Source organism: Echinops telfairi, unplaced genomic scaffold (assembly GCF_000313985.2).
Source record: "Echinops telfairi isolate 266 unplaced genomic scaffold, ASM31398v2 ScPeMD7_7469;HRSCAF=8507_1, whole genome shotgun sequence".
NCBI lineage: Eukaryota > Metazoa > Chordata > Mammalia > Afrosoricida > Tenrecidae > Echinops > Echinops telfairi.
In genome coordinates this window covers 78,847,232-78,855,614 of record NW_022111373.1, presented here as the reverse complement: position 1 = coordinate 78,855,614, position 8,383 = coordinate 78,847,232, and positions in this window count along the sequence as shown.

The window sequence follows — 8,383 nt, the reverse complement described above, 5'->3', positions numbered from 1 at the left end:
CCCATCCCTGGAAAAGGATGCTTAGAGTGTCAGAGGGGGGAAAGGAAAATGTTCAAGAAGATGGATTGGCACAAGCGGCACGTCCTGCCCAGTTTTATCTTGGACCAGATGTCCTTGCAAAGTTTCTGGCTGACGTATATTTGCAAGGTTACAGTGACTTGTTTTTCTAAAATAACATATTTCTAAAATGGAGGAACATATTTCAAGATGGAGTAACTTTAGACATATTATTTTACTCTATTAGGCCTTTACAGTTCCAAGTTGGGCTGCTAACTGCGAGGTCAGCAGTTTGAAACCACCAGCCACCCGTCGGAGCCGTCTGCTCTAGTAAAGAGTTACCGTCTCAGAAACTCACAGGGGCAGTTCTACCCTGTCCTATAGCACCACGATGAGTTGGCATCAGCTCCATGACAGTGAGTCTGACTTTGTTTTTTGTCTTGTTTGTTTAGTTGGTTGTCAATCTGATCCCATACCTATAGTTCTTTCCCTCTTCAGCTTTCTACTGGGAGTTGGGTGAAGATGCAGATCATCAGCTCAACATTGAACCACTCATTAAACCTCTGGTTGGCTGACCTGGTTTCCATCATTTTTTGCCCTTCTCTGGCTTGGATTTTGTCTGGCCCTTCACCCAAGTTCATACCTGTTTACTTACTGGCCTGTGACTTCCCGCTTCCTCCTCTCCCACTTTGGGTAGCCATCAAAGTCTGCTTCTTTTAGTGTGAACATATTTTCCTGACTCTTCTACAGTGGCTCCATACAATATTATCCCTATGTGCTTGGACGGTTTCACTGAGTGTGATGTCCTCCAAGTTCATCCTTGTTACAGGGTGTAGCTCAGAGTCACTGTTCTTCCCCAACACGGTGTCGTGGTCCATTGTGTGGATGCACCAGGGTCGGTTTAGCCATTCTTCGACCTGTTGGCGTTTAAGTGGTGCCCATATTCTCCCTAGTGTGAACAGTGCTGCAATTACTATGGGTGTGCTTCCATCTGTGCAGCTGCTCATATGCCTTAGGGCAGCAGTTCTCAACCTCTGGGTCGTGACCCTTGGGGGGTCGAACGACCCTTTCATGGGAGTCGCCCGATTCATAACAGTAGCAAAATTACAGTTGTGAAGTAGCAACGAAAATAATGTTATGGTTGGGGGATCACCACCACACGAGGACTGTATGAAAGGGTCACAGCGTCAGGAAGATTGAGAACGCGGCTGTAGCGGGTGTTCCAAGGAGGGGGGTTGCTGGATCAGATGCTATTTCCAGTCTCAGGTTTGGGGGACTTTCTTTGAGGTAGCACCATACCAATTTCCACCGTGGCTGGACTGTTCTTCTGGTTTCACCGGCAGTGGATGAGGCTCCGAGTTCTCACACCCTCCCCAGCATTTGCTGGATTCTGTTTTGTTTTGTTTGTAAACTTTGCTGTCAGTGCTGGGGTGAGGCGGCCTCTCATCGTTGTTTTGATTTGCATCTCCCCGGAGAGCAGGCATTTGTTGGGGCTTTTTCTGTCTCAATTTGTTGGCATTTCCTGGCTAATGACATCTTCAGTCCACTTCTGGGATAGATGGGGCAAAACAAAACAACAAAGCAGGAACCTCACCGCCATATCATTCCCTGGGTCCTGCGAGCCTTCGTGGCCTGCCTGCCCTCCACCTTCAGACTCTTCTTATGTTTGTTTCATACAGCATGTCCCAAAGCCTTTCCGCTGAATTTGGGGGAGGAATCGGGCGAAGTAAATCTCTTACATCTTCTCGGAAGCAGAGGTCACTGACTCTGCACGTTAAAGGAATCTTACTAAGAATTCCATCGCAAGTTTTGGAAAATCTTACTACTAGGAAATAGTCACGATTTTATAGGGACCTATAAAAACTGATGTTTGGGGCCAAAACTAGCTTTCCCAACAGAGAGAGGCTTTATGTAGGTTTCCACTCAATGTTGCCATTATTGACTTTATGGGGGTAGGGACCCTTTTCAACCTGTGGTAGGCATGATGTCATAAAAAAAAGAACATTGTACATACCAGATCATCACTGCACTGTAAATGTCTCCATGTTCAGTCACGGAAGCCTGATTGGGTTTCATAGCACATGGGGATTTGGGGGAGATCCTGTTTCCAGGTTGTTCTGCGTGAGAAGGTGAGTTCGGTTACCCCTGAGTGGTCGACTCAGTATGTATGATTGATGTATGGACCTGCCAGGAATGCACACCCAAGTCCCCAACGAGGAGAGACAGAGAAAAGCAATTCCCAAGGCGAGAAAAGGAGGGGTTGATGGTCACTTTCTGAGCGCCAAGGATTCCATCTAAATTCTATAACCTGGAAGGGATGATGGGGAAGGAGTTGTGTCTGGTTACATTCAGGGACTCAAAACCACTATTTCTGGAAGGATCCAATTCCTGTTGTAAGTTGCAAAATAAAACCATTTCTTTCGGAAAACCCCTGTCCCCTTTTAAAAACAAACCACCCAGGAACTGCTTGGGTGAGACTCTCCGGTTGAGGAAGCAAAGGACAGCACTAGACTGACTTGCTCATCTTGGTTGATCTGAGTAAAGGGTCGGTGTTGGAGGAAGGGGGATGGGAGTGTCTTGGCTGGGGGTGGGGGTTGGGGAAGCATCATGCAGCAGCACAAGGGGCTGAAAGCAATTCTTTGCAGCACAGCACTTTTCTTTCTCCATCCGCATTCGTAGGCACTCCATCCGCATTCCCGGAGAGTGCTGATAGCCAACCCCTCAAGACCATTGTTTGCCTATAGCTGTACTATCCACAGCGATCTCACATCTCAGAAAGAAAGAATGGAAAAACAACATGTTGGTCAGCCTCAAAGTTGTTGATCCTGATTTTAGTTCAGGCGGCACTGTTTCCCAAATCGAGTCTAGTGTTACAGCTGGGAAATGAAGGAAACATAGAGGCTGTGGTCCACGTCCCCATACAGACAGCCACTCCGTGGCAGATACAATTAGTTCAAAGCGGCCCTTCCGGCTGGTTCATTCCAGCTCATTCCCGGCTGAGAATTTGCATTTCCATCCCTAAATCCAAACCAAACTCACCTCCATCGAGTCCATTCTAACTCAGAGCCAATTTAGGAGACAGGGTATAATTGCCCCCTGGGGGTTCTCAAGACTGTAACTCTTTAGAAAGCATGTACCTTCTGAGGAGCAGCTGGTGGCTTTGAACTGCTGGCCTTCTGGTTTAGCAGCCCAACCTGTAACCGCATTGGGCTGCTAACTGCAAGGCAGGCGGTTCAAACCCATTGGCAGTTTCTCGAGAGAACAAGAGACGATCTTCTCTGGTAAAGACTTATCGTCTCAAACCCTATATAAGGTCACTCTGAATTTTGATGGCAGCTAGTTTGGTTTGGGAAGCTGGTACTAGAACTATAGAAAGAGACAAAATCCACCACAAGGTAGTCTTTGCTTAAGGGTCCCCATAGGGAAATGGTGAAGTGCCCAATGGCTAACAGAGGTTGGCAGTTCCAACAGCTCGGTGGGAGAAAGACCTGGAGATGCTGTCCATAAAGAGTAAATCATCAGACTCCATGCCATCGAGTCAATTTCTGACTCCCAGTGACCTGACAGAACTGCTCCTGTGGGTTTCCACGACAATATAACTCTTTACAGGGGTAGAAAGCCTCAACATTCACCCGCAGACCAGCTGGTGGTTTTGAACAGTGGACCTCATTGTGGGTGGCCCCACTTGTAACCCACTACATCACCAGGGCTCTTTCCATAAAGATTAAAGTCGAGAAAATCTCATGGGGCAATTCTACTCAGTCACATAGGGTCAATCCAAGTCAAAAATCCACTCAATGGCACATGGCAACAAGAAAATCTTTGCACCAACCAACAATATCAAACCCACTCTCAGAGAAATCACACTCATAAGGACCCTGCAGGACACGGGTTGTCCCATGGTGTTCCCACGGCTCTAATCTTTATGGAAGCGGTCTCATACATCTTCTCCCATGGAGCAGCTGGTGGGTTCTAACCACTAAACTTTCAGTTAGTTGCAAAGTGCTTAGCTACGGTGCCACCTTTACTGGGAACTCAGTGTCCCCTAAGCAATGAGCTCCCTTCCCCCTCCCTCCCACCCACTGATGGACTTCTGTCTCTAAGTGGGATCATGCACTAGTTAGCCTTTTGTGATTGACTACTTTTTTCTTTATGGCAGCATAGTATTCCATTTTGAAGCCCTGGTAGTGTAGTGGTTACACACTGGGCTGCTAACTGGAAGGTCAGCAGTTCAAATCCACCAGACACTCTGAAGGAGAAGAAGAGAGTTTCTACACCCCCCGTAAAGAGTTAGAATCTCAGAAACACACAGGGGCAGGTTTACTCTGCTCTATGGGGTCCCTATGGGTTGGAATCCACTCAAGGGCAGTAAGTGATACAGGGACCAGAGCACAGAACTAAAAGTGGAAAATGTGCAGGGTCACTTCCCGGGGCCGCTAGATAGCCCTGTGACGGGAGGCAGGTCATTCAAGCCAGGCATGCTAACAACAGCAGCCATCGCCAAGGGCCCTCACTAGATGGAAAGGTTCTTGAGTCAAGGACTTCCCGACTTGCACCTCTTCTTGGCTGACCACCAAAGTGTTTTCTGAAGAGCTGACACACAAGAAGCATCTGTTGACGGGGACATCGGCCGGGTTCTGCCTTCACCCGGGTGGGGTTGTTGTCAAGATCAAACGAAGTCATTTCTAGAAAAACTCGGAGGTTGTAAAACACCAGGCAGATGTAAGAAATGCATGTCCCGCCTGTTACAGGCCTGGGAAGGAAGGAAATAAGGAAGAAGGGTGCCGAGTGACAGACGGCAGGGCTGGGGGAGGCCACTGCATTCAAACCGATTCCAGGGATCTACATGTCACCTCCTCCCTGGGGGACGGACAATAGAAAAGTGGGTGAAGGGAGACGTCGGACAGGGCAAGATATGACGAAATAATAATTTATAAATTGTCAAGGGTTCATGAGGGAGGGGAGAGTGGGGAGGATGGGGAAAAAATGAGGAGCTGATGCCGGGGGCTTAAGTGGAGGGCAAATGTTTTGAGAATGATGAGGGCAATGGATGTACAAATGTGCTTTACACAATTGATGTATGGATGGATGGATTGTGATAAGAGTTGTATGAGCCCCTAATAAAATGATTTAAGAAAAAAGAAACTGCTACAAGAACTCAGGGCTGCCTCCCACCCAGTCTGACTGCCGGGAACTGTTCTTTAAAGGCGACTTGAGAGAGTCTTTCTCTCTGAAGGCCGGCAGTAGGGTTGGAGCGAAGGAATGTGATGGAATCCCACTGTGTGATGGACCGCCAGGTGGCCTTTCAGAGGTTGTGTTTCAGAGAAACTGGTCATGACACGGGGAAGTGCTTTATAAAGTAATGAAAAATCGTTTTCTAAATAAAACCACTGTGGCTTTAAGTTTGTAAAAGTACATCGAGACCAGGGGAAAGGCCCAGAGGAGATACAGTACAGCTCTTTATTGGCTGTCAGCCACAGCTCTGGTGCCTCTACGGCCTTGTGTTAGCTCAGCCACATCACCCCCCCCACCCCCTCTCGGCCACCTCCTTAGTAAAATCGCGGGTCCACGGGGTCCAGACCTGCCCGGCATTGTGTGGCGCACCCTGTTCCACCTCCTCCTACTTCCTCCTGTATCCTCCACCCCTCCCTGCCACGCCTCCCGACAACTCGCCCCGAGGAAATAAAACCTAGGGGTGGAGACTTTTGGGTGTGGGTGGATGCTTCTAACTGTGGGCTGAGTGCGTCTGGGGGTTTCCGGCCCTGACTGGTCAGAGGGCAGGTTCTGCTGGTGGCAAGTGGGTCAGCCTGAGCCGGCCCAGTCCTTTCTCCCTATTTCTTCCCCCTCTTCTGAGCTTGTCTCCCGGTGCCCGAACAGCAGCCAACGTTTGGTTGATGCGGCACATAAATTTTCATCAAAGTAGGCAGAAAGGAACACAAAAGGCCTCTTTTCCCAAGGAGGTTGGAGCATCTGCTGTGGGATTTGGGGTTGCGTTTGGAGATGCTGGTCTTGGGGGCATGCCTGGAGTTTCTGACCAAAGGGTTAGTCCCCCTCCTCCTCCAGGGTAGAAGCAGCACCGATTGGTCAGATTGGGGAGCAGTAGCATACCGCCGCCCCCACCCCCACCACCACACACACACACAACTCTCCACACCCCAAGTGGGGCACCCAGCCCACCTCGACAGCACCCACAGCCCGTAGCCCTCCTGGCTCCCGAGAGTCCCGTGGCTCCCGTTTCCTCAGCCCCAGCTCTTTCAAAGGGCCTTTCTTTATTAAACCACCAACTCTGTGCTGTCAGGACATTTAGGATGAAATCACTGTGTTAAACAAATAAACGCAGCTTCGTCCAGATTTCTGCTCTGGGAGCAGAGTAAGAAAATAATTTCTGTCTACTCGCCACAAAAGCGGCTGGAAAGGCCCAAAGAAAAATATTATTTTTACTCCATTGTGTGAAATATTGTCCTGGAGGTTCTGACGCGCTGAGCGTTTGAAGAGTTTGTGCTGGCAGGTTTCAAGGGTCCCCTGGGCCGGCCCCCTGGGATTGTTTTCGGCATTAATAAACTTAGCATGATGTGTGTTAAAAGGAACGCTCTGTTTGCTTTGTAAATAAGGGATGTCAAACAAGAAGCAGAAGCCTTACAGACACTAGGTGATGTGTTCTCAGAGCAGGGAGAGGGAGGCAGGGCGGGAGACGCCCGGGAACACAGGGCATGGCTGGGGCTCCCTGAACGGAGCTGAGGCCTTGTTGGGAAAACAAATCCATCTGTTTGAGTCCAATCCAGGCCATTTCCTCACGGATCATGGTGGGAAAGCGGCACACTTTGCCCTGAACCAGCAGGAGACAGGCTTGGGAAGGAAAGTTCTCAAGTGGCTGTCAGCTGTGTGGTGGAGGGGAGAAGATGGCGCCGGGCAGAGCCTGCCTCCCGCCCTCACCCCCCACTCAGCCTTTTGCTAGACCTTTTTCTTGGCTTGGCAGGACCTAGAGGAGACTCTGGGCATGAAGGTAGAGATTAAAGCGGTGTCTTTGGGAATTACAATTTCCCTCCTCTCTCTCTCTCTCTCTGTTCTCAGAGGTCACCACAGCCCCTTCTGGATTCCCGATGGGCCCTTGGGGACAATGACATCATGGGAGACACATCCCCCCGCCCCTGTGATCCTGGCCTTTTGGGAAGCCCCAGGGAGCCAGGACAGGATGTGCACCTTCTCCGGCTCCCCTAGCCTGTTTTCACAGGTGCCTCCCCCTGGCCCCACAGCCACCGCTGTTGTCCGTCTTACTGAAGGCTCCCCAGACCTCCCAGACGTTTGCGTTTCTACCCACTGCTCTGTTGGCCTCTTCCTTGTCTCCCTAACGCTCAGTTCCTCCGAGAACTCCCGTTTCTAACCTAAGGATGCCAGGCTCTCCCTGGACTCAGAAGTTCATGCCGATCCTTGAGGCCGTGGGAAAAGAGATGGCTGGGAACCCTGAATTCTCTCCTACCAGAGCCGCATGACACGGACCCTCAGAGCTGGTAGGATCTCGATATGGAAACCCTGGGGGTGGGGGGCTGCAACTGGGCACCTACCTGGAGAGCCCACGCCCAAGGAGTCTGGTTTACATTTTAAGGTGCACGTGAGATGGTTCCTGGGCGGTACAAACAGTTAAGCAGCTGGCAGATCACTAGTAGGATATGAGAAACTGATAGAGTTGCACTGAAATTGAACAATGAAGGGCAAGGGTACTAGAGGCATCTACTTGAGGGTGTGAAGAGACTGCAGATAATAACCGTAAATGATGATGCTAGAGGTAGAGGTGGAGTGATTCCAGGCAGAAGCGGGCTTCCTATGTGTTCTCGACCGCACAGCGTGCCAGCCCCCTCAGCTGTCACACCCAGCCTGCTAATCCTCACTGCCAGCCTGACTTCGTATCCCCCACCTGACTGAGCAGGAACAGCTAAGGTAAGGCAAACTCCAAAACCCAGACTCGCTGCCAGACTTACTGATCTGAGTCAGAGAACCCCTACAGGAGAGGGTAGAACTGCCCTGAGGGTTTCTGAGGTGGTAACTCTTTGCAGAATAGAAAGCCTCATCTTTCCCCAGCAGAGTGGCTGGTGGGTTCAAAGTGCTGACCTTGCAGCTAGCTGCCCAGTGCGTAACTGTTAGATCTCTCTGGAGCTAGATTTATACCTCGGTCCTTGGCTCCGCGCGAGAAAGAATTCACGCAGAAGCCTGGTTCGTGATCGAAGTGAGTTTTATGAAAGTTAGAAGAAGTTTCAGGTTTACACGGCACCCAAGGAGCTCCTCCCGGACACGCGGCCTAGCTGGAAGCGGCTCTGCGTCCCGCAAAGCGTGCCAAAGCTCTCTGCGCCTGAGTTCTCTCCCTTCCGTCTAGGTCCTTCTCCGTTCTAAG